Source organism: Bombina bombina, chromosome 9, assembly GCF_027579735.1.
Source record: "Bombina bombina isolate aBomBom1 chromosome 9, aBomBom1.pri, whole genome shotgun sequence".
Lineage (NCBI taxonomy): Eukaryota > Metazoa > Chordata > Amphibia > Anura > Bombinatoridae > Bombina > Bombina bombina.
Window position 1 is genome coordinate 114,200,286 of NC_069507.1, and position 27,223 is coordinate 114,227,508.

Below are 27,223 nucleotides of genomic sequence, written 5' to 3' on the forward strand. Positions count from 1 at the left end.
GAGCTATATGGACAGCTTTGCTGTGTGCTCTCTTTGCCACTTCCTGTAGGGAATGAGACTATCCCACAAGTAAGGATGAATCCGTGGACTGGATACACCGCAAGAGAAAGTAATTTATCAGGTAAGCATAAATTCTGTTTTTTGACACAGTCACAAACCATGAAAATGGCTGATTGTCAGCAGCACGTCATTATCCTTTGGGTGAAAAAAAAGGACCCTATGCTTAACATCTGCTAGTCCTGTTTTTCTGATCACAATCCAAATTCTAGATTCTAAAGTGATTATAAACTTTAACGACTTAAAGGCCAGTATTAAATAATACTCTTTAAACAGGGGCACTTTAATTCATTAAAGTTTACAATGATGCTTATTTTTTAAAAATACTTACCTTTGCATTTTGGTAAACATAACAGCAATCCTCCGCCCGCATCTGCTGCTTTCTTTAGCAGATCGATAATGAATAAGACTTCCTCCAATCGTTGTGTGCCCCCTTTGGCGTTCAGCTCGTTGGAGGAAGCTGGATTCGTCATCTATATGCTAATAAAGCAGCAGATGCGTGCAGAGGATCGGCGTTATGTTTACCAGAACGCAAAGCTAAGTATTTTTTAAAAATAAGCGTCTTTGTAAACTTTAATAAATTAAAGTGCCCCTTTTTATGAGTATTATTTAATACTGGCCTTTAATTCGTTACATCTTACAATCACTTTAAAGGGATATCAAACCCACGTTTTTCCTTTCATGATTCAGATAGAGCATGCAATTTTAATTAACTTTCTTATTTCTATTATCAAATTTTATTTGTCCTTTTGGTATCTTTTTTTGAAAGGCAGGGATATAAGCTTAGGAGCGTTCATGTGTTTAGAGAACTATATGGCAGCTGTTTTGCACAAATGTTATCCATTTGAATGAGCACTAGATTGCAGCCCTATTGTAGTGCTCAGACACCTACCTAGGTATCTATTCAACAAAGAATAAAATTGGAATTGAAGCAAATGTGATAACAGAAGTAAATTGGAAAGTTTTATAAAATTGTATTTCTCTTGTTAAGTGTATCCAGTCCACGGATCATCCATTACTTGTGGGATATTCTCCTTCCCAACAGGAAGTTGCAAGAGGATCACCCACAGCAGAGCTGCTATATAGCTCCTCCCCTCACTGCCATACCCAGTCATTCTCTTGCAACTCTCAACAAAGATGGAGGTAGTAAGAGGAGAGTGGTGTATTATAGTTAGTTTTTTTCGTCAATCAAAAGTTTGTTATTTTTAAATGGTACCGGAGTGTACTATTTTATCTCAGGCAGCATTAGAAGAAGAATCTGCCTGCGTTTTCTATGATCTTAGCAGAAGTAACTAAGATCCACTGCCGTTCTCACATATTCTGAGGAGTGAGGTAACTTCAGAGGGGGAATGGCGTGCAGGTTATCCTGCAATAAGGTATGTGCAGTTAACATATTTCTAGGGATGGAATTTGCTAGAAAAATGCTGCTGATACCGGATTAATGTAAGTTAAGCCTAAATACAGTGATTTAATAGCGACTGGTATCAGGCTTATTACCAGAGATACATACTCTTATAAAAGTGCAATATAAAACGTTTGCTGGCATGTTTAATCGTTTTTATATATGCTTGGTGATAAAACTTATTGGGGCCTAGTTTTTTTTCCACATGGCTGGCTTGATTTTTGCCTAGAAACAGTTTCCTGAGGCTTTCCACTGTTGTAATATGAGTGGGAGGGGCCTATTTTAGCGCTTTTCTGCGCAGCTAAAATTACAGACAGAGACATTCAGCTTCCCTCTGCATGATACAGGACATCTCTGAAGGGCTCAAAAGGCTTCAAAAGTCGTGTTTGAGGAGGGTAACAACCACAGTAGACCTGTGGCAGTTGTTGTGACTAGTTTTAAAAACGTTTTTTTCATTTATTATTCCGTTTTTGGTATTAAGGGGTTAATCATCCATTTGCAAGTGGGTGCAATGTTCTGCTAACTTGTTACATACACTGTAAAAATTTCGTTAGTGTAACTGCCTTTTTTCACTGTTATTTCAAATTTTGACAAAATTTGTTTTTCTTAAAGGCACAGCAACGTTTTTTATATTGCTTGTTAACTTGCTTTAAAGTGTTTTCCAAGCTTGCTAGTCTCATTGCTAGTCTGTACAAACATGTCTGACAAAGAGGAAACTACCTGTTCATTATGTTTAAAAGCCATGGTGGAGCCCCATAGGAGAATGTGTACTAAATGTATTGATTTCACCTTAAACAGTAAAGATCAGTCTTTATCTATAAAAGAATTGTTACCAGAGGGTTCTGTCGAGGGGGAAGTTATGCCGACTAACTCTCCCCACGTGTCGGACCCTTTGCCTCCCGCTCAAGGGACGCGCGCTAATATGGCGCCAAGTACATCAGGGACGCCCATAGCGATTACTTTGCAGGACATGGCTGCGATCATGGATAATACCCTGTCAGCGGTATTAGCCAGATTGCCTGAATTAAGAGGCAAGCGCGATAGCTCTGGGGTTAGACGAGATACAGAGCGTGTAGATGCTGTAAGAGCCATGTCTGATACTGCGTCACAATATGCAGAACCTGAGGACGGAGAGCTTCAGTCTGTGGGTGACATCTCTGACTCGGGGAAACATGATTCAGAGATTTCTAATTTTAAATTTAAGCTTGAGAACCTCCGTGTATTGCTTGGGGAGGTGTTAGCTGCTCTGAATGACTGTGACACAATTGCAGTGCCAGAGAAATTGTGTAGACTGGATAAATACTATGCAGTGCCGGTGTGTACTGATGTTTTTCCAATACCTAAAAGGTTTACAGAAATTATTAGTAAGGAGTGGGATAGACCCGGTGTGCCGTTTTCCCCCCCTCCTATATTTATAAAAATGTTTCCCATAGAAGCCACTACACGGGACTTATGGCAGACGGTCCTTAAGGTGGAGGGAGCAGTTTCTATTTTAGCAAAGCGTACCACTATCCCGGTTGAGGACAGTTGTGCTTTTTCAGATCCAATGGATAAAAAATTAGAGGGTTACCTTAAGAAAATGTTTATTCAACAAGGTTTTATTTTACAGCCCCTTGCATGCATTGCGCCTGTCACTGCTGCGGCAGCATTCTGGTTTGAGGCCCTGGAAGAGGCCATTCATACAGCTCCATTGACTGAAATCATTGACAAGCTTAGAACACTTAAGCTAGCTAACTCATTTGTTTCTGATGCCATTGTTCATTTGACTAAACTAACGGCTAAGAATTCCAGATTCGCCATCCAGGCGCGTAGGGCGCTATGGCTGGTCAGCTGACGTGACTTCAAAGTCTAAATTACTCAACATTCCTTTCAAGGGGCAGACCTTATTCGGGCCTGGTTTGAAAGAAATTATTGCTGACATTACTGGAGGTAAGGGTCATACCCTTCCTCAGGACAGGGCCAAACAGTCTAATTTTCGTGCCTTTCGAAATTTCAAGGCAGGTGCAGCATCAACTTCCTCTGCTTCAAAACAAGAGGGAACTTTTGCTCAATCCAAGCAGGCCTGGAAATATAACCAGTCCTGGAACAAGGGCAAGCAGGCCAGAAAGCCTGCTGCTGCCTCCAAGACAGCATGAAGGAACGGCCCCCTATCCGGCAACGGATCTAGAACTGGGCAGACTTTCTCTCTTCGCCCAGGCGTGGGCAAGAGATGTTCAGGATCCCTGGGCGTTGGAGATCATATCTCAGGGATATCTTCTGGACTTCAAAGCTTCTCCTCCACAAGGGAGATTTCATCTTTCAAGATTATCTGCAAACCAGATAAAGAAAGAGGCATTCCTACGCTGCGTGCAAGACCTCCTAATAATGGGAGTTATACATCCAGTTCTGCGGACGGAACAAGGACAGGGTTTTTATTCAAATCTGTTTGTGGTTCCCAAAAAAGAGGGAACCTTCAGACCAATTTTGGATCTAAAGATCTTAAACAAATTCCTCAGAGTTCCATCATTCAAGATGGAAACTATTCAAACCATCTTACCCATGATCCAAGAGGGTCAGTACATGACCACAGTGGACTTAAAGGATGCCTACCTTCACATTCCGATTCACAAGAATCATCATCGGTTCCTGAGATTTGCCTTTCTAGACAGGCATTACCAATTTGTAGCTCTTCCCTTCGGGTTGGCTACAGCCCCAAGAATTTTTACAAAGGTTCTGGGTTCACTTCTGGCGGTTCTAAGACCGCGAGGCATAGCGGTGGCTCCTTATCTAGACGACATCCTGATACAGGCATCAAGCTTTCAAATTGCCAAGTCTCATACAGAGATAGTTCTGGCATTTCTGAGGTCGCATGGGTGGAAAGTGAACGAAGACAAGAGTTCTCTATCTCCTCTCACAAGGGTTTCCTTCCTAGGGACTCTTATAGATTCTGTAGAAATGAAAATTTACCTGACGGAGTCCAGGTTATCAAAACGTCTAAATGCTTGCCGTGTTCTTCACTTCACTCCGCGCCCTGCGGTGGCTCAGTGCATGGAGGTAATCGGCTTAATGGTAGCGGCAATGGACATAGTGCCATTTGCGCGCCTGCATCTCAGACCGCTGCAATTATGCATGCTCAGTCAGTGGAATGGGGATTACACAGATTTGTCCCCTCTACTAAATCTGGATCAGGAAACCAGAGATTCTCTTCTCTGGTGGTTATCTCGGGTCCACCTGTCCAAGGGTATGACCTTTCGCAGACCAGATTTGACGATTGTAACAACAGATGCCAGCCTTCTAGGTTGGGGTGCAGTCTGGAACTCCCTGAAGGCTCAGGGATCGTGGACTCAGGAGGAGAAACTCCTCCCAATAAATTTTCTGGAGTTAAGAGCAATATTCAGTGCTCTTCTAGCTTGGCCTCAGTTAGCAACCCTGAGGTTCATCAGATTTCAGTCGGACAACATCACGACTGTGGCTTACATCAACCATCAAGGGGGAACCAGGAGTTCCCTAGCGATGTTAGAAGTCTCCAAGATAATTCGCTGGGCAGAGTCTCACTCTTGCCACCTATCAGCAATCCATATCCCAGGTGTAGAGAACTGGGAGGCGGATTTTCTAAGTCGTCAGACTTTTCATCCGGGGGAGTGGGAACTCCATCCGGAGGTGTTTGCTCAATTGGTTCATCGTTGGGGCAAACCAGAACTGGATCTCATGGCGTCTCGCCAGAACGCCAAGCTTCCTTGTTACAGATCCAGGTCCAGGGACCCAGAAGCGACGCTGATAGATGCTCTAGCAGCTCCTTGGTTCTTCAACCTGGCTTATGTGTTTCCACCGTTTCCTCTGCTCCCTCGACTGATTGCCAAAATCAAACAGGAGAGGGCATCAGTGATTCTGATAGCGCCTGCGTGGCCACGCAGGACCTGGTATGCAGACCTAGTGGACATGTCATCCTTTCCACCATGGACTCTGCCTCTGAGACAAGACCTTCTCATACAAGGTCCTTTCAATCATCCAAATCTAATTTCTCTGAGACTGACTGCATGGAGATTGAACGCTTGATCCTATCAAAGCGTGGCTTCTCCGAGTCAGTCATTGATACCTTAATACAGGCACGAAAGCCTGTCACCAGGAATATCTACCACAAGATATGGCGTAAATATCTTCATTGGTGTGAATCCAAGAATTGCTCATGGAGTAGGGTTAGTATTCCTAGGATATTGTCCTTCCTCCAAGAGGGTTTGGACAAAGGATTATCAGCTAGTTCTTTAAAGGGACAGATTTCTGCTCTGTCTATTCTTTTACACAAGCGTCTGGCAGAAGTTCCAGACGTTCAGGCATTTTGTCAGGCTTTAGTTAGAATTAAGCCTGTGTTTAAACCTGTTCTATCATGGAAAGTTCTGTTTCTGATGGCTATTTCCTCGGCTCGAAGAGTCTCTGAGTTATCTGCCTTACATTGTGATTCTCCTTATCTGATCTTTCATTCAGATAAAGTAGTTCTGCGTACAAAACCTGGGTTTTTACCCAAGGTGGTTTCTAACAAGAATATCAATCAAGAGATTGTTGTTCCATCATTATGTCCTAATCCTTCTTCAAAGAAGGAACGTCTTTTGCATAATCTAGACGTAGTCCGTGCCTTGAAGTTTTACTTACAAGCTACTAAAGATTTTCGTCAAACATCTAACCTTTTTGTTGTTTACTCTGGACAGAGGAGAGGTCAAAAGCGGCAACCTCTCTTTCTTTTTGGCTTCGGAGTATAATCCGTTTAGCCTATGAGACTGCTGGACAGCAGCCCCCTGAAAGGATTACAGCTCATTCTACTAGAGCTGTGGCTTCCACCTGGGCCTTTAAAAATGAGGCTTCTGTTGAACAGATTTGCAAGGCTGCGACTTGGTCTTCGCTTCATACCTTTTCCAAATTTTACAAATTTGATACTTTTGCTTCTTCGGAGGCTGTTTTTGGGAGAAAGGTTCTACAGGCAGTGGTTCCTTCCGTTTAAGTTCCTGCCTTGTCCCTCCCATCATCCGTGTACTTTAGCTTTGGTATTGGTATCCCACAAGTAATGGATGATCCGTGGACTGGATACACTTAACAAGAGAAAACATAATTTATGCTTACCTGATAAATTTATTTCTCTTGTAGTGTATCCAGTCCACGGCCCGCCCTGTCCTTTTAAGGCAGGTCTAAATTTTAATTAAACTACAGTCACCACTGCACCCTATGGTTTCTCCTTTCTCGGCTTGTTTCGGTCGAATGACTGGATATGGCAGTGAGGGGAGGAGCTATATAGCAGCTCTGCTGTGGGTGATCCTCTTGCAACTTCCTGTTGGGAAGGAGAATATCCCACAAGTAATGGATGATCCGTGGACTGGATACACTACAAGAGAAATAAATTTATCAGGTAAGCATAAATTATGTTATCTGAATAACTAAAGACACATTTTCTTTTTTTTTAGGGGTTTCGTGTCCCTTTTAAAGGGACAGTCTAGTCCAAAATAAACTTTCATGATTCAGACAGAGAATGTAATTTTAAACAATTTTCCAATTTACTTTTATAACCAATTTTGCTTTGTTCTCTTGGTATTCTTAGTTGAAAGCTAAACCTAGGAGGTTCATATGCTAATTTCCTAGCCCATGAAAGCCGCCTCTTCTCTCAGGGCATTTTGACAGTTTTTCACCACTAGAGGATGTTAGTTCATGTGTGTCATATAGATAACACTGTGCTCACGCACATGGAGTTCCAGGGAGCCAGCTAAAAGGGATGTCTGTCAAAAGAACTGAAATAAGGGGGCAGTTTGCAGAGGCTTAGATACAAGGCAACCACAGAGGTAAAAAGTGTATTAATATAACAGTGTTGGTTATGCAAATCTAGGGAATGGGTAATAAAGGGATTATCTATCTTTTAAAACGATAACAATTCTGGTGTAGCCTGTCGCTTTGACACATTAACTGGGCCATTTTTCTCTTATCGATATCAATAGTTAGAAGGTTTTGATAAACTCAGGACAACACTTTTAGACTTATTACTGAGTAGTAATAAGTCTAAAAGTGTTGTCCTGAGTTTATCAAGACCTTCTAACTATCTTTTGGGGTACTCACCCCAAAAGATTTCAAATGTGACATTAGTTTTGCACATGGGGATAAACTGAAATGACCCCATTTACTATATTGGATGACAACCAGGGGCGGACTGATCAGCCGGACAAATAGGACCTGGACCAAGGGCCAGCATGTGTGGGGGCCCACAAATGGCATCTCCATGGCTCCTGGAGTGCTGCTTAAGCTGGAGCTGACAGCTTCCCTATCAGTAACTAAGCAGTTAAGTGTGGGTTTAGTCGGGCCCTGGCCCCAGAGTTGGGGCCTTGTGCCTGGATGTGGGGTTTGTTGCGGGGGGCTAGAGTGTTGGGGATCTGGGGGGACATGGCACAGGAGGTTGGGGGGGGCTGGTAGGGGGAGAGGCTACCATGTTAATTTGCACACATTTGTGAGACAGTGGGTCCCTTCCCTAATTTTTGCCCGGGGCCCTGAATGGTCTCAGTCCGCCCCTGATGACAACATTACCAAACTGATACAGATGCACTAAAAAAATTGCAAAATTGATAACTCCACAAACACTCACTATGTGGATAACCCCCCTTTTCAGATGTATTAAAGAGACATACACACCTCTCTGTGGTTTTAGGCACACAGCAGGTCAATTGTACACATATTGCCTATTGGGACCACTACACACTACTTAAAGGAATAGTCAAGTCAAAATTAAACTGTCATGATTCAGATAGAGCATGCAGCTTTCTAATTTACTTTATATTATACATTTTTCTTCTATAAAGGTAAGACGAGTCCACGGATTCATCCTTTACTTGTGGGATATTATCCTTCCTAACAGGAAGTGGCAAAGAGCACCACAGCAGAGCTGTCTATATAGCTCCTCGCTTAGCTCCACCCCCAGTCATTCTCTTTGCCTACTCTAAGTACTAGGAAGGGTAAAGTGAAAGAGGTGATAAAATATTAGTTTTTATTTCTCTTGTTAAGTGTATTCAGTCCACGGGTCATCCATTACTTATGGGATTATATCTCCTTCCCAACAGGAAGTTGCAAGAGGATCACCCAAGCAGAGCTGCTATATAGCTCCTCCCCTCACATGTCATACCCAGTCATTCTCTTGCAACTCAACTAGATAGGTCGTTGTGAGAGGTCTGTGGTGTTTTTTATACTTAGTTTATTTCTTCAATCAAAAGTTTGTTATTTTAAATGGCACCGGAGTGTGCTGTTTGTTCTCAGGCAGTATTGGAAGAAGAATCTGCCTGCGTTTTCTATGATCTTAGCAGAAGTAACTAAGATCCACTGGCTGTTCTCGCACATTCTGAGGAGTGGGGTAACTTCAGAAAAGGGAATAGCATGCGGGGGCCCCCTGCAAACGAGGTATGTGCAGTAAATTATTTTTCTAAGGAATGGAATTGACTAAGAAAATACTGCTGATACCGATGTAATGTAAGTACAGCCTTAAATGCAGTAGTAGCGACTGGTATCAGGCTGATGAGTGTATGTGTACTGAAGTAATTTTCTAAGGAATGGAATTTGCCTAAGAAAATACTGTGAATACTGAAGTAATGTATGAGCCTTAACTGCAGTAGAAGCGACTGGTAGCAGGCTTACTAATAACACTACATAACCTTTAAAATGGATGTTAAAACGTTTACTGGCATGTTAATCGTTTTTGTGAGGTACTTTGGTGATAAGACTTATTGGGGCATGATTTTTTCCACATGGCTAACGTATATTTCTGCATAGAAACAGTTAACTGAGGTTTCCCACTGTTGTAATGAGTGGGAGGGGCCTATTTTACCGCTTTTTTGCACAGTAAAAATTTAGTCACAGTCTTCCTGCTTCTTCCTCCATGATCCAGGACGTCTCTAGAGAGCTCAGGGGTCTTCAAAATTCATTTTAAGGGAGGTAATCAGTCACAGCAGACCTGTGACAGTGTGTTTGACTGTGATAAAAACGTTAATTGTTAAATTGATTATCCGTTTTTGGGTATTAAGGGGTTAATCATCCATTTGCTGGTGGGTGCAATCCTTTGCTAACTTAATACATTTGCTGTGAAAATTTGGTTGCTATAACTAATTTGGTTCATTGTTATTTCAACTGTGACAGTTTTTTGTGCTTCTTAAAGGCGCAGTAGCGTTTTTTATATTGCATGTAAATTTATTTGAAAGTATTTTCCAAGCTTGCTAGTCTGTTTAAACATGTCTGACACAGATGAATCTGTTTGTTCACTATGTTTGAAGGCCAATGTGGAGCCCCATAGAAATATGTGTACTAAATGCATTGATGTCACTTTAAATAAAAGTCAGTCTTTACTTATAAAGAAATTATCACCAGACAACGAGGGGGTAGTTATGCCGACTAACTCTCCTCACGTGTCAGTACCTTCGCCTCCCGCTCAGGAGGCGCGTGATATTGTGGCGCCAAGTACATCAGAGCGGCCCATACAAATCACTTTGCAAGACATGGCTACTGTTATGACAGAAGTATTATCTAAATTGCCAGAATTAAGAGGCAAGCGCGATAGCTCTGGGTTAAGGACAGAGCGCGCTGATGATGTGAGAGCCATGTCCGATACTGCGTCACAATTTGCAGAACATGAGGACGGAGAGCTTCATTCTGTGGGTGACGGATCTGATCCAGGGAGACTGGATTCAGAGATTTCTAATTTTAAATTTAAGCTTGAGAACCTCCGCGTATTGCTAGGGGAGGTATTAGCGGCTCTGAATGATTGTAATACGGTTGCAATTCCAGAGAAATTATGTAGGCTGGATAGATACTATGCGGTACCGGTGTGTACTGACGTTTTCCCTATACCTAAAAGGCTTACAGAGATTATTAGCAAGGAGTGGGATAGACCCGGTTTGCCTTTTTCCCCTCCTCCTATATTTAGGAAAATGTTTCCAATAGACGCCACCACACGAGAGTTATGGCAGACGGTCCCTAAGGTGGAGGGAGCAGTTTCTACTTTAGCTAAGCGTACCACTATCCCGGTGGAGGATAGTTGTGCTTTTTCGGATCCAATGGATAAAAAATTAGGTGGTTACCTTAAGAAAATGTTTGTTCAACAAGGTTTTATCTTACAGCCCCTTGCATGCATTGCGCCTGTCACTGCTGCTGCGGCATTCTGGTTTGAGTCTCTAGAAGAGGCCATTCACACAGCTCCATTGGATGAAATTATGGACAAACTTAAAGCACTTAAGCTAGCTAATGCATTTGTTTCTGATGCCATTGTACATTTAACTAAACTAACGGCTAAGAACTCCGGATTCGCCATCCAGGCGCACAGAGCGCTATGGCTTAAATCCTGGTCAGCTGACGTGACTTCTAAATCTAAATTACTTAATATTCCTTTCAAAGGGCAGACCTTATTCGGGCCCGGCTTGAAAGAAATTATTGCTGACATTACTGGAGGTAAGGGTCATACTCTTCCTCAGGACAAGGCCAAATCAAAGGCCAAACAGTCTAATTTTCGTGCCTTTCGTAACTTCAAGGCAGGAGCAGCATCAACTTCCTCCGCTCCAAAACAGGAAGGAACTGTTGCTCGTTACAGACAGGGCTGGAAAGCTAACCAGTCCTGGAACAAGGGCAAGCAGGCCAGAAAACCTGCTTCTGCCCCTAAGACAGCATGAAGAGAGGGCCCCCTATCCGGAAACGGATCTAGTGGGGGGCAGACTATCTCTCTTCACCCAGGCTTGGGCAAGAGATGTCCAGGATTCCTGGGCGTTGGAGATCATATCTCAGGGATACCTTCTGCACTTCAAAGCTTCTCCTCCACAAGGGAGATTTCATCTTTCAAGGTTATCAGCAAACCAAATAAAGAAAGAGGCGTTTCTACGCTGTGTACAAGACCTCTTATTAATGGGGGTGATCCACCCAGTTCCGCGGACGGAACAAGGGCAAGGATTTTACTCAAATCTGTTTGTGGTCCCCAAGAAAGAGGGAACCTTCAGACCAATCTTGGACCTAAAAATCTTAAACAAATTCCTAAGAGTTCCATCATTCAAAATGGAAACTATTCGAACCATCCTACCCATGATCCAAGAGGGTCAATACATGACCACAGTGGACTTAAAGGATGCCTACCTTCACATACCGATTCACAAAGATCATTATCGGTACCTAAGATTTGCCTTTCTAGACAGGCATTACCAGTTTGTAGCTCTTCCCTTCGGATTAGCTACGGCCCCGAGAATTTTTACAAAGGTTCTGGGCTCTCTTCTGGCGGTACTAGGACCGCGAGGCATAGCGGTGGCTCCGTACCTAGACGACATTCTGATACAAGCGTCAAGTTTTCAAATTGCCAAGTCTCATACAGAGATAGTTCTGGCATTTCTGAGGTCGCATGGGTGGAACGTGAACTTGGAAAAGAGTTCTCTATTACCACTCACAAGGGTTCCCTTCCTAGGGACTCTTATAGATTCTATAGAGATGAAAATTTACCTGACGGAGTCCAGGTTATTAAAGCTTCAAAATGCTTGCCGTGCCCTTCATTCCATTCCACACCCGTCAGTAGCTCAGTGCATGGAAGTAATCGGCTTAATGGTAGCGGCAATGGACATAGTACCATTTGCACGCCTGCATCTCAGACCGCTGCAATTGTGCATGCTAAGTCAGTGGAATGGGGATTACTCAGATTTGTCCCCTCTACTAAATCTGGATCAAGAGACCAGAGATTCTCTTCTATGGTGGCTTTCTCGGCTCCATCTGTCCAAGGGGATGACCTTTCGCAGGCCAGATTGGACGATTGTAACAACAGACGCCAGCCTTCTAGGTTGGGGCGCAGTCTGGATTCCCTGAAGGCTCAGGGATCGTGGACTCAGGAGGAGAAACTCCTCCCAATAAATATTCTGGAGTTAAGAGCAATATTCAATGCTCTTCTAGCTTGGCCTCAGTTAGCAACTCTGAGGTTCATCAGATTTCAGTCGGACAACATCACGACTGTGGCTTACATCAACCATCAAGGGGGAACCAGGAGTTCCCTAGCGATGTTGGAAGTCTCAAAGAGTCTCACTCTTGCCACCTGTCAGCGATCTATATCCCAGGCGTGGAGAACTGGGAGGTGGACTTTCTAAGTCGCCAGACTTTTCATCCGGGGGAGTGGGAACTTCATCCGGAGGTCTTCGCTCAACTGTTTCATCGTTGGGGCAAACCAGAACTGGATCTCATGGCGTCTCGCCAGAACACCAAACTTCCTTGTTACGGATCCAGTTCCAGGGACCCGGGAGCGGCGCTGATAGATGCTCTAGCAGCCCCTTGGGTTTTCAACATGGCTTATGTGTTTCCACCATTTCCGCTACTCCCTCGTCTGATTGCCAAGATCAAACAGGAGAGAGCATAGGTGATTCTGATAGCGCCTGCGTGGCCACGCAGGACCTGGTATGCAGATCTAGTGGACATGTCGTCCTGTCCACCATGGTCTCTACCTCTGAGGCAGGACCTTCTAATTCAAGGTCCTTTCAACCATCCAAATCTAATTTCTCTGAGGCTGACTGCATGGAGATTGAACGCTTGATTCTATCAAAGCGTGGCTTCTCGGAGTCGGTTATTGATACCTTAATACAGGCTAGGAAACCTGTTACCAGAAAAATTTACCATAAGATATGGCGTAAATATTTATATTGGTGCGAATCCAAGAGTTACTCATGGAGTAAGGTTAGGATTCCTAGGATATTGTCTTTTCTACAAGAGGGTTTAGAAAAGGGCTTATCTGCTAGTTCGTTAAAGGGACAGATTTCTGCTCTGTCTATTCTTTTACACAAACGTCTGGCAGACGTTCAGGCTTTTTGTCAGGCTTTGGCTAGGATTAAGCCTGTGTTTAAGACTGTTGCTCCGCCGTGGAGCTTAAACTTAGTTCTTAAAGTTCTTCAAGGTGTTCCATTTGAACCCCTTCATTCCATTGATATTAAGCTGTTATTTTGGAAAGTTCTGTTTTTGATGGCTATTTCCTCGGCTCGAAGAGTCTCTGAGTTATCTGCCTTACATTGTGATTCTCCTTATCTGATTTTCCATTCAGACAAGGTAGTTCTGCGTACTAAACCTGGGTTCTTACCTAAGGTTGTTTCTAACAGGATTATCAATCGAGAGCTTGTTGTTCCATCATTGTGTCCTAACCCTTCTTCAAAGAAGGAACGACTTTTGCATAATCTGGACGTAGTCCGTGCCCTGAAGTTCTATTTGCAGGCAACTAAAGATTTTCGTCAAACTTCTTCCCTGTTTGTCGTTTACTCTGGACAGAGGAGAGGTCAAAAAGCTTTGGCTACCTCTCTCTCCTTTTGGCTTCGTAGCATAATACGTTTAGCCTATGAGACTGCTGGACAGCAGCCTCCTGAAAGAATTACAGCTCATTCCACTAGAGCTGTGGCTTCCACCTGGGCCTTTAAGAATGAGGCCTCTGTTGAACAGATTTGCAAGGCTGCAACTTGGTCTTCACTTCACACTTTTTCAAAATTTTACAAATTTGACACTTTTGCTTCTTCGGAGGCTGTTTTTGGGAGAAAGGTTCTTCAGGCAGTGGTTCCTTCCGTTTAAAGTTCCTGCCTTGTCCCTCCCATCATCCGTGTACTTTAGCTTTGGTATTGGTATCCCATAAGTAATGGATGACCCGTGGACTGAATACACTTAACAAGAGAAAACATAATTTATGCTTACCTGATAAATTTATTTCTCTTGTAGTGTATTCAGTCCACGGCCCGCCCTGTCTTTTAAGGCAGATCTAAATTTTAATTAAAACTCCAGTCACCACTGCACCCTATGGTTTCTCCTTTCTCATCTTGTTTCGGTCGAATGACTGGATATGACATGTGAGAGGAGGAGCTATATAGCAGCTCTGCTTGGGTGATCCTCTTGCAACTTCCTGTTGCGAAGGAGATATAATCCCATAAGTAACGGATGGCCCGTGGACTGAATACACTACAAGAGAAATAAATTTATCAGGTAAGCATAAATTATGTTTTTCTTCAAGCAAGAGTTTGTTATTTTAAATGGTACCGGTGTGTACTATTTACTCTCAGGCAGCAGATGGATGAAGACTGCTGCCTGGAGGATGATGATCTTAGCATTTGTAACCAAGATCCAGAGGCTGAGGAGTACAGGAAACTTCAGTGTGAGGAACGGTTTCATTCTATGCAGCAATGAGGTATGTTCAGTCATATTTTTCTGGAGAGACTGTGTATTTCAGAAAGGCTGACATTATACCCAGGAGGGTAAGGGTAAGCAGTAATCCTAGAGCTAAAAGAAGGGCATTACTTAGCTTGCATATGGTGCCAATTACAAATACGGTTGACACTGAATTGCAAATGTTTGTGAGCAAACGTTTTTTGATTTGGGAGTGCTTTAACGTTTTTGTGGGCAATAACGTTTTGGGCAAACTTTATTAAGGGCACACAGGGCTTAACTTTTGGGTCTCATAACCCACATGGCTAGTTATAACCGCTCTGGTGCGGTTCTTTAAGGCTGAGACATCGAGTGAGATGGGTGGGGCCTATTTTCGCGCCTCAGATGCGCAGTTAGTTTTATCAGCAAGCAGCAAAGTCTAACTCTTGAGGGCCCTGGTGTATGTTTTGGGCCAAATCAAATATTTTACCCCACATTTTCAATCCCTGAGGGCAGGTAGGGCCACAGCAGGGCTGTGGCAAGGTGCTGAGAGTGTTTTTTTTCCAGATCTGGGCCTATTTTCGATCCGGTTTGCAAATTAAGGGGTTAATTGTTAAAAAAAATTTGTGGTGCAATCTTAACTACCTATATTGTGTCTACATACAAAATTCTGAAAAATTTGCTTCATGTTTAGGCTGTTTTGCAGAACGTGTATGCTTTTTTTCTCTTAAAGGCGCAGTACCGTTTTTTAACATTGTTATTTTTTTCACTAAATAAAGTGTTTTCATGCTTGTTTGTTGTCATTACTAGCCTGTTCATCATGTCTGACATTGAGGTAAGTCAATGTTCAATATGTTTATAGGCCATTGTGGAACCTCCACTTAGAATGTGTCCCTCATGCACTGAAAGGTCAATAAATTGTAAAGAACATATTTTAGCTACTAAAAGTATGTTGCAGGATGATTCTCAGTCAGAAGAGAATCAGGTTTTGCCATCTAATTCTCCCCAAGTGTCACAACCATTAACGCCCGCACAAGCGACGCCAAGTTTTTCTAGTGCGTCTAATTCTTTCACCCTGCAAGATATGGCCGCAGTTATGAATACTACCCTCACAGAGGTTTTATCTAAGCTGCCTGGGTTGCAGGGGAAGCGCAGTAGGTCTGGGGTGAGAACAAACGCTGAGCCCTCTGACGCTTTATTAGCCATATCCGATGTACCCTCACAATGTTCTGAAGTGAGGGATTTGCTGGCTAAGGGAGAGATTTCTGATTCAGTAAATATGTTCCCTCAGACAGATTCAGATATGACGGCTTTTAAATTTAAACTAGAACACCTCCGCTTATTGCTCAGGGAGGTTTTAGCGACTCTGGATGATTGTGACCCTATTGTAGTTCCAGAGAAATTGTGTAAAATGGACAGATTCCTAGAGGTTCCTGCCTACACTGATGTTTTTCCGGTCCCTAAGAGGATTTTGGAAATTGTTACTAAGGAGTGGGATAGACCAGGTATTCCGTTCGCTCCCCCTCCTACTTTTAAGAAAATGTTTCCCATATCTGACGCTGTGCGGGACTCGTGGCAGACGGTCCCTAAGGTGGAGGGAGCTATTTCTACCCTGGCTAAGCGTACAACTATACCTATCGAGGACAGTTGTGCTTTCAAAGATCCTATGGATAAAAAAATTAGAGGGTCATCTTAAGAAAATATTTGTTCACCAAGGTTTTCTTCTCCAACCTATAGCGTGCATTGTTCCTGTAACTACTGCAGCGTCCTTTTGGTTCGAGGCTCTGGAAGAGGCTCTTCAGGTTGAGACCCCATTAGATGATATTCTGGATAGAATTAGGGCTCTCAAGCTAGCTAATTCTTTCATTACAGATGCCGCTTTTCAATTGGCTAAATTAGCGGCGAAGAATTCAGGTTTCTCCAACATAGGTGTGTCCGGTCCACGGCGTCATCCTTACTTGTGGGATATTCTCTTCCCCAACAGGAAATGGCAAAGAGCCCAGCAAAGCTGGTCACATGATCCCTCCTAGGCTCCGCCTTCCCCAGTCATTCTCTTTGCCGTTGCACAGGCAACATCTCCACGGAGATGGCTAAGAGTTTTTTGGTGTTTAAATGTAGTTTTTATTCTTCAATCAAGAGTTTGTTATTTTAAAATAGTGCTGGTATGTACTATTTACTCTGAAACAGAAAGGAGATGAAGATTTCTGTTTGTAAGAGGAAAATGATTTTAGCAACCGTTACTAAAATCGATGGCTGTTTCCACACAGGACTGTTGAGATGAATTAACTTCAGTTGGGGGAAACAGTGAGCAGACTTTTGCTGCTTGAGGTATGACACATTTCTAACAAGACTTGGTAATGCTGGAAGCTGTCATTTTCCCTATGGGATCCGGTAAGCCATTTTCTTAATTTTTAATATAAGAATAAAGGGCTTCACAAGGGCTTTAAAGACTGGTAGACATTTTTCTGGGCTAAAACGATTACTTTATAAGCATATTTAATGGTTTATAACTTTGGAGAGTTATTTTAATCTTGGGAATTCTGTTAAAAAAACGGCAGGCACTGTATTGGACACCTTTTTCACTGGGGGCCTTTTCTAGTCATAGGCAGAGCCTCATTTTCGCGCCACTAATGCGCAGTTGTTTTTGAGAAGCAAGGCATGCAGATGCATCTGTGAGGAGCTCAGATCCACTGAAAAAGCTTATTGAAGGCGTCATTTGGTATCGTATTCCCCTCTGGGCTTGGTTGGGTCTCAGCAAAGCAGATACCAGGGACTGTATAGGGGTTAAATGTAAAAACGGCTCCGGTTCCGTTATTTTAAGAGTTAAAGCTTTCAAATTTGGTGTGCAATACTTTTAAGGCTTTAAGACACTGTGGTGAAATTTTGGTGAATTTTGAACAATTCCTTCATACTTTTTCGCATATTCAGTAATAAAGTGTGTTCAGTTTAAAATTTAAAGAGACAGTAACGGTTTTATTTTAAAACGTTTTTTGTGCTTTGTTATCAAGTTTATGCCTATTAACATGTCTGAACTAGCAGATAGACGATGTTCTGTATGTTCGGAAGCCAAGGTTCCTCTCCATTTAAATATATGTGATGAATGTGACAAACAAAGTAGGGACAATGATGCCACTGATAATAATGTTGCCCAAACTGATTCCTTAAGTGAGGGGAGTAAGCATGGTACTGCATCATCTCCTTCCATGTCTACACCAGTCTTGCCCACTCAGGAGGTCCCTAGTGCATCTAGTGCGCCAATCCTCCTTACTATGCAACAATTAACGGCTGTAATGGATAATTCTATTAAAAACATTTTAGCCAAAATGCCCGCTTATCAGCGAAAGCGTGACTGCTCTGTTTTAGATACTGAAGAGCATGAGGACGCTGATGATAATGGTTCTGACATGCCCTTACACCAGTCTGAAGGGGCCAGGGAGGTTTTGTCTGAGGGAGAAATTTCAGATTCAGGAAAAATTTCTCAACAAGCTGAACCTGACGTTATTACATTCAAATTTAAATTGGAACATCTCCGCGCTCTGCTTAAGGAGGTGTTATCTACTCTGGATGATTGTGACAATTTGGTCATTCCAGAGAAATTATGTAAGATGGACAAGTTCCTAGAGGTCCCGGTGCCCCCCGAAGCTTTTCCTATACCCAAGCTGGTGGCGGACATTGTAAATAAAGAATGGGAAAGGCCCGGCATACCTTTTGTCCCTCCCCCTATATTTAAGAAATTATTTCCTATGGTCGACCCCAGGAAGGACTTATGGCAGACAGTCCCCAAGGTCGAGGGGGCGGTTTCTACTCTAAACAAACGCACCACTATCCCCATAGAAGATAGTTGTGCTTTCAAAGATCCTATGGATAAAAAATTAGAGGGTTTGCTTAAAAAGATGTTTGTTCAGCAAGGTTACCTTCTACAACCAATTTCATGCATTGTTCCTGTCACTACAGCAGCGTGTTTCTGGTTCGAAGAACTAGAAAAGTCGCTCAATAAAGCATCTTCTTATGAGGAGGTTATGGACAGAGTTCAAGCACTTAAATTGGCTAACTCTTTTACCTTAGACGCCACTTTGCAATTAGCTAGATTAGCGGCGAAAAATTCAGGTTTTGCTATTGTGGCGCGCAGAGCGCTTTGGCTAAAGTCTTGGTCAGCGGATGTGTCCTCCAAGAACAAATTGCTTAACATCCCTTTCAAGGGGAAAACGCTGTTTGGCCCTGACTTGAAAGAGATTATTTCAGACATCACTGGGGGAAAGGGCCACGCCCTTCCTCAGGATAGGTCTTTTAAGGCTAAAAATAAAACAAATTTTCGTCCCTTTCGCAGAAACGGACCAGCCTCAAACTCTACATCCTCTAAGCAAGAGGGTAATTCTTCTCAAACCAAGCCAGCCTGGAGACCGATGCAAGGCTGGAACAAGGGTAAGCAGGCCAAGAAGCCTGCTACCGCTACCAAGACAGCATGAGATGCTGGCCCCCGATCCGGGACCGGATCTGGTGGGGGGCAGACTCTCTCTCTTCGCTCAGGCTTGGGCAAGAGATGTTCAGGATCCTTGGGCGCTAGAAATAGTTTCTCAAGGTTATCTCCTGGAATTCAAGGAACTACCCCCAAGGGGAAGGTTCCACAGGTCTCAATTGTCTTCAGACCAAATAAAAAGACAGGCATTCTTACATTGTGTAGAAGACCTGTTAAAAATGGGAGTGATTCATCCTGTTCCATTAGGAGAACAAGGGATGGGGTTTTACTCCAATCTGTTCATAGTTCCCAAAAAAGAGGGAACATTCAGGCCAATTTTGGATCTCAAGATCCTAAACAAATTTCTCAGGGTTCCATCGTTCAAAATGGAAACCATTCGGACAATTCTTCCTACCATCCAGGAAGGTCAATTCATGACCACGGTGGATTTAAAGGATGCGTATCTACATATTCCTATCCACAAGGAACATCATCGGTTCCTAAGATTCGCCTTTCTGGACAGGCATTACCAGTTTGTGGCACTTCCATTCGGTTTAGCCACTGCTCCAAGAATTTTCACAAAGGTACTAGGGTCCCTTCTAGCGGTGCTAAGGCCAAGGGGCATTGCAGTAGTACCTTACTTGGACGACATTCTAATTCAAGCGTCGTCTCTGCCACAAGCAAAGGCTCATACGGACATTGTCCTAGCCTTTCTCAGATCTCACGGGTGGAAAGTGAACGTAGAAAAAAGTTTTCTATTTCCGTCAACAAGAGTTCCCTTCTTGGGAACAATAATAGACTCCTTAGAAATGAAGATTTTTCTGACAGAGGCCAGAAAATCAAAACTTCTAAGCTCTTGTCAAGTACTTCATTCTGTTCTTCTTCCTTCCATAGCGCAGTGCATGGAAGTAATAGGTTTGATGGTTGCGGCAATGGACATAGTTCCTTTTGCGCGGATTCATCTAAGACCATTACAACTGTGCATGCTCAGACAGTGGAATGGGGATTATACAGACTTGTCCCCGACGATCCAAGTAGATCAGAGGACCAGAGATTCACTCCGTTGGTGGCTGACCCTGGACAACCTGTCTCAAGGGATGAGCTTCCGCAGACCAGAGTGGGTCATTGTCACGACCGACGCCAGTCTGGTGGGCTGGGGCGCGGTCTGGAACTCCCTGAAAGCTCAGGGTCTATGGCCTTGGGAAGAATCTCTTCTCCCGATAAACATTCTGGAACTGAGAGCGATATTCAATGCTCTCAAGGCTTGGCCTCAACTAGCAAAGGCCAAATTCATAAGGTTTCAATCAGACAACATGACGACTGTTGCATATATCAACCATCAGGGGGGAACAAGGAGTTCCCTGGCGATGGAAGAAGTGACCAAAGTAATTCAATGGGCGGAGATTCACTCCTGCCACTTGTCTGCAATCCACATCCCAGGAGTGGAAAATTGGGAAGCGGATTTTCTGAGTCGTCAGACTTTTCATCCGGGGGAGTGGGAACTCCATCCGGAAATCTTTGCCCACATAACTCAATTATGGGGCATTCCAGACATGGATCTGATGGCGTCTCGTCAGAACTTCAAGGTTCCTTGCTACGGGTCCAGATCCAGGGATCCCAAGGCGACTCTAGTAGATGCACTAGTAGCACCTTGGACCTTCAACCTAGCCTATGTATTCCCACCGTTTCCTTTCATTCCCAGGCTGGTAGCCAGGATCAATCAGGAGAGGGCTTCGGTGATCTTGATAGCTCCTGCGTGGCCACGCAGAACTTGGTATGCAGACCTGGTGAATATGTCATCGGCTCCACCATGGAAGCTACCTTTGAGACGGGACCTTCTTGTTCAAGGTCCGTTCGAACATCCGAATCTGGCCTCACTCCAACTGACTGCTTGGAGATTGAACGCTTGATTTTATCAAAGCATGGGTTCTCAGATTCTGTCATTGATACTCTTATTCAGGCTAGAAAGCCTGTAACTAGGAAAATTTACCATAAAGTATGGAAGAAATATATCTGTTGGTGCGAATCGAAAGGATTCCCATGGAACAGGGTAAAAATTCCTAAGATTCTATCCTTTCTACAAGAGGGTTTGGAGAAAGGATTATCTGCAAGTTCTTTGAAGGGACAGATTTCTGCTTTATCTGTTTTACTTCACAAAAAGCTGGCGGCTGTGCCAGATGTTCAAGCTTTTGTTCAGGCTCTGGTTAGAATCAAGCCTGTTTACAAACCTTTGACTCCTCCTTGGAGTCTCAATTTAGTTCTTTCAGTTCTTCAAGGGGTTCCGTTTGAACCCTTACATTCCGTAGATATTGTTATTATCTTGGAAAGTTTTGTTTTTGGTTGCAATTTCTTCTGCTAGAAGAGTTTCAGAGTTATCTGCTCTGCAGTGTTCTCCTCCTTATCTGGTGTTCCATGCAGATAAGGTGGTTTTGCGTACTAAACCTGGTTTTCTTCCGAAAGTTGTTTCTAACAAAAATATTAACCAGGAGATAGTTGTGCCTTCTTTGTGTCCGAATCCAGTTTCAAAGAAGGAACGTTTGTTGCACAATTTGGATGTAGTTCGTGCTCTAAAATTCTATTTAGAGGCTACAAAGGATTTCAGACAAACATCTTCCTTGTTTGTTGTTTATTCTGGTAAAAGGAGAGGTCAAAAAGCAACTTCTACCTCTCTCTCTTTTTGGCATCATCCGATTGGCTTATGAGACTGCCGGACAGCAGCCTCCTGAAAGAATCACAGCTCACTCCACTAGGGCTGTGGCTTCCACATGGGCCTTCAAGAACGAGGCTTCTGTTGATCAGATATGCAAGGCAGCGACTTGGTCTTCACTGCACACTTTTACAAAATTTTACAAATTTGATACTTTTGCTTCTTCTGAGGCTATTTTTGGGAGAAAGGTTTTGCAAACCGTGGTGCCTTCCATCTAGGTGACCTGATTTGCTCCCTCCCATCATCTGTGTCCTAAAGCTTTGGTATTGGTTCCCACAAGTAAGGATGACGCCGTGGACCGGACACACCTATGTTGGAGAAAACAGAATTTATGCTTACCTGATAAATTACTTTCTCCAACGGTGTGTCCGGTCCACGGCCCGCCCTGGTTTTTTAATCAGGTCTGATGAATTATTTTCTCTAACTACAGTCACCACGGTATCATATGATTTCTCCTATGCATATTCCTCCTTTACGTCGGTCGAATGACTGGGGAAGGCGGAGCCTAGGAGGGATCATGTGACCAGCTTTGCTGGGCTCTTTGCCATTTCCTGTTGGGGAAGAGAATATCCCACAAGTAAGGATGACGCCGTGGACCGGACACACCGTTGGAGAAAGTAATTTATCAGGTAAGCATAAATTCTGTTTTTGCCATTTTAGCGTGTAGAGCGTTATGGCTTAAATCCTGGTCTGCTGATGTGTCATCAAAAGCTAAGCTTTTAGCCATCCCTTTCAAGGGTAAGACCCTATTCGGGCCTGAACTGAAAGAGATCATCTCAGACATCACTGGAGGGAAAGGCCATGCCCTTCCTCAGGATAAGACAAATAAGATGAGGGCCAAACAAAATAATTTTCGCTCCTTTCCGAACTTCAAAGGTGGTCCCTCTCCCTCTTTCCCCTGCCGCAAAGCAAGAGGGGAATTTTGCTCAATCCAACTCAGTCTGGAGGCCTAATCAGACTTGGAACAAGGGTAAACAGGCTAAGAAGCCCGCTGCTGCCACCAAGACAGCATGAAGGGGTAGCCCCCTATCCGGGACCGGATCTAGTAGGGGGCAGACCTTCTTTCTTCGCTCAGGCTTGGGCAAGAGACGTTCAGGACTCCTGGGCTTTAGAAATAGTAACCCAGGGGTATCTTCTAGATTTCAAAGATTCTCCCCCAAGGGGGAGATTCCATCTTTCTCAATTGTCTGTAAACCAGACAAAAAGAGAGGCGTTCTTACGCTGTGTAGAAGACCTAGATACCATGGGAGTGATCTGCCCAGTTCCGAAAAAAGAACAGGGGCAGGGGTTCTATTCCAATCTGTTTGTAGTTCCCAAAAAAGAGGGAACCTTTGTAGTTCCCAAAAAAGAGGGAACCTTCAGACCAATTTTGGATCTCAAGATCCTAAACAAATTCCTCAGAGTCCCATCCTTCAAGATGGAGACCATTCTGACTATTTTGCCAATGATCCAGGAGGGTCAATATATGACCACCGTGGACTTAAAAGATGCGTATCTACACATTCCTATCCACAAAGATCATCACCAGTTCCTCAGGTTCGCCTTTCTTGACAAGCATTACCAGTTTGTGGCTCTTCCCTTCGGGTTGGCCACAGCTCCCAGAATTTTCACAAAGGTGCTAGGGTCCCTTCTGGCGGTTCTAAGGCCGCGGGGCATAGCTGTGGCGCCTTATCTGGACGATATTTTAATCCAGGCGTCAACTTTCCAACTAGCCAAGTCTCACACGGGCATCGTGGTGGCTTTTCTAAGATCTCACGGGTGGAAGGTGAACATACAAAAGAGTTCACTTATCCCTCTCACAAGAGTTCCTTTCCTGGGAACTCTGATAGATTCAGTGGACATGAAAATTTTTCTGACGGAGTTCAGGAAATCAAAAATTCTATCCATCTGCCGAGCTCTTCATTCCATTCCTCGCCCGTCAGTGGCTCAGTGTATGGAGGTAATCGGCTTAATGGTAGCAGCAATGGACATAGTTCCATTTGCTCGCTTGCATCTCAGACCACTGCAACTTTGCATGCTCAAACAGTGGAATGGGGATTATGCAGATGTATCTCCTCAGATAAATCTGGACCAAGAGACCAGAGACTCTCTTCTTTGTGAATGTGTTTCCACAGGCAAGCGTGGGTCATAGTGACGACGGACGCCTGCCACATAAGATTCCAGTCGGACAATATCACGACTGTAGCATATATCAATCATCAGGGGGGAACAAAGAGTTCTCTAGCAATGATAGAGATTACCAAAATAATTCAATGGGCAGTGACTCATTCTTGCCATCTATCAGCAATCTATATCCCAGGAGTGGAGAACTGGGAAGTCATCAGGCTTTTCATCCGGGGGAGTGGGAACTCCATCCGGAGGTGTTTGCACAATTGATTCAGCAATGGGGCACACCAGAATTGGATCTGATGGCATCTCGTCAGAACGCCAAACTTCCTCGTTACGGGTCCAGGTCAAGGGATTCTCAAGCAGTACTGATAGATGCTCTAGCAGTACCCTGGTCGTTCAACCTGGCTTATGTGTTTCCACCATTTCCTCTCCTTCCTCGTTTGATTGTCAGAATCAAACAGGAGAGAGCTTCAGTGATTTTGATAGCACCTGCGTGGCCACGCAGGACTTGGTATGCAGACCTGGTGGACATGTCATTTCTTCCACCATGGACTCTACCACTGAGACAGGACCTTCTGACTCAAGGTCCGTTCCTGCATCCAAATCTAGTTTCTCTGCGGCTGACTGCTTGGAGATTGAACGCTTGATCTTATCCAAGCAGGGTTTCTCGGAGTCAGTCATAGATACCTTGATTCAGGCTCGAAAGCCTGTCACCAGGAAAATTTATCATAAGATATGGCATATATATCTTTATTGGTGCGAATCCAAAGCTACTCATGGAGAAAGATCAGGATTCCTAGGATTTTGTCCTTTCAGCTAGTTCCTTAAAGGGACAGATATCTGCTTTATCAATTCTACTGCACAAACGTCTGGCAGACGTTCCAGACGTTCAGTCGTTCTGTCAGGCTTTAGTTAGAATCAAGCCTGTTTTTAGACCTGTTGCTCCGCCATGGAGTTTGAATTTAGTTCTGAAAGTTCTTCAAGGGGTTCCGTATGAACCTATGCATTCCATAGATATTAAGCTTCTATCTTGGAAAGTTCTGTTTTTAGTTGCTATCTCTTCGGCTCAAAGAGTTTATGAACTATTTGCATTGCAATGCGACTCGCCTTATCTTGTTTTCCATGCTGATAAGGTGGTTTTGCGTACCACACCTGGATTCCTTCCTAAGGTTGTTACTAATAAGAATATCAATCAGGAAATTGTTGTTCCTTCTCTGTGTCCTAATCCTTCTTCTCAGAAGGAGCGTCTGTTGCACAACTTGGATGTGGTTCATGCTATGAAGTTTTACTTGCAAGCGACCAAAGATTTCCGTCAAACATCTTCTTTGTTTGTTGTCTATTCTGGAAAACGTAGAGGTCAAAAAGCTACGGCTACCTCTCTCTTGCCTTTTGGCTGAAAAGCATCATCCGTTTGGCATACGAGACTGCTGGACAGCAGCCTCCTGAAAGAATTACAGCTCACTCTACTAGAGCGGTGGCTTCCACATGGACTTTTAAAAATTTGATACCTTTGCTTCTTTGGAGGCTATTTTTGGGAGAAAAGTTCTTCAAGCAGTGGTGCCTTCTGTTTAACCATCTGTCTTGTCCCTCCTGTTCATCCGTGTCCTGTAGCTTTGGTATTGTATCCCACAAGTAAAGGATGAATCCGTGAACTCGTCTTACCTTTATAGAAGAAAAGTAAATTTATGCTTACCTGATAAATTGATTTCTTCTATGGTAAGACGAGTCCACGGCCCGCCCTGTCATTTTAAAAGATTATATATTTTTTATTTAAACTCAGTCACCTCTGCACCTTGTAGTTTCTCCTTTTTCTTCCTGTACCTTCGGTCGAATGACTGGGGGGTGGTGCTAAGGGTGGAGCTATATAGACAGCTCTGCTGTGGTGCTCTTTGCCACTTCCTGTTAGGAAGGATAATATCCCACAAGTAAAGGATGAATCTGTGTACTTGTCTTACCATAGAAGAAATCAATTTATCAGGTAAGCATAAATTTACTTTCTCTTGTAAGGTGTATCCAGTCCACGGATCATCCATTACTTGTGGGATATTCTCCTTCCCAACAGGAAGTTGCAAGAGGATCACCCACAGCAGAGCTGCTATATAGCTCCTCCCCTAACTGCCATATCCAGTCATTCTCTTGCAACTCTCAACAAGCATGGAGGTAGTAAGAGGAAAGTGGTGAAATGTAGCTGTTATCTTGCTTCAATCAAAAGTTTGTTATTTTTAAATGGTACCGGAGTTGTACTATTTTGTCCCAGGCAGAAAAATAGAAGAATCTGCCTGTGATTTCTATGATCTTAGCAGGTTGTAACTAAGATCCATTGCTGTTCTCACACATGACTGAAGAGAGAGGTAACTTCAGCGGGGGAATGGCATGCAGGTTATCCTGCTATGAGGTATGTGCAGTTAAAATTATTTTCTAGAAGATGTGAATACTAGAAAAATGCTGCTGATACCAAATTTATGTAAGGTAAGCCTGAATACAGTGATTTAATAGCGACTGGTATCATGCTTACTTTCTGAGGTAATACTCTTTTATATTTACAATATAAAACGTTTGCTGGCATGTTTAAACGTTTTTATATATACTTAGGTGATAAAACTTTATTGGGGGCTAGTTTTTTCCACATGGCTGGCTTAAATTTGCCTAGAAACAGTTTCCTGAGGCTTTCCACTGTGTTACTATGAGTGGGAGGGGCCTAATTTAGCGCTTTTTTGCGCAGTAACTTTTACAGACTGAGACATCCAGCTTCCTCCAGGAGTCCCCTGAATGCTATAGGACATCTCTAAAGGGCTCTTAGGCTTTCCAAAATCGTTTGTTGGGGAAGGTAGGCCCACAGCAAGGCTGTGGCAGTTTGGTGTGACTGTTAAAAAACATCTATATCGTTTTTTTTAGCCGTTTTTTGAACTAAGGGGTTAATCATCCATTTGCAAGTGGGTGCAATGCTCTGTTAGCTTATTATACACACTGTAAAAATTTTGTTTGATTTACTGCCTTTTTTCACTGTTTTTCAAATTCTGACAAAATTTGTTTCTCTTAAAGGCACAGTACCGTTTCTTATATTTGCTTGTTAACTTGATTTAAAGTGTTTTCCAAGCTTGCTAGTCTCATTGCTAGTCTGTACAAACATGTCTGACATAGAGGAAACTCCTTGTTCATTATGTTTAAAAGCCATGGTGGAACCCCCTCTTAGAATGTGTACCAAATGTACTTATTTCACTTTAAGCAATAAAGATCATATTATGTCTTTAAAAAATTTATCACCAGAGGAATCTGACGAGGGGGAAGTTATGCCGACTAACTCTCCCCACGTGTCAGATCCTTTGACTCCCGCTCACGGGACTTACACTCAAATGGCGCCAAGTACATCTAGGAC

At 43.4% G+C, this 27,223-nt stretch overlaps 1 protein-coding gene across 1 annotated transcript in view; it reads left to right on the forward strand.

Annotated features, from left to right (window-relative positions):
- RPP30 (ribonuclease P/MRP subunit p30) overlaps positions 1-27,223 on the forward strand; it is a 110,745-nt gene that overhangs the window by 55,422 nt on the left and 28,100 nt on the right. The window lies entirely within an intron of this gene.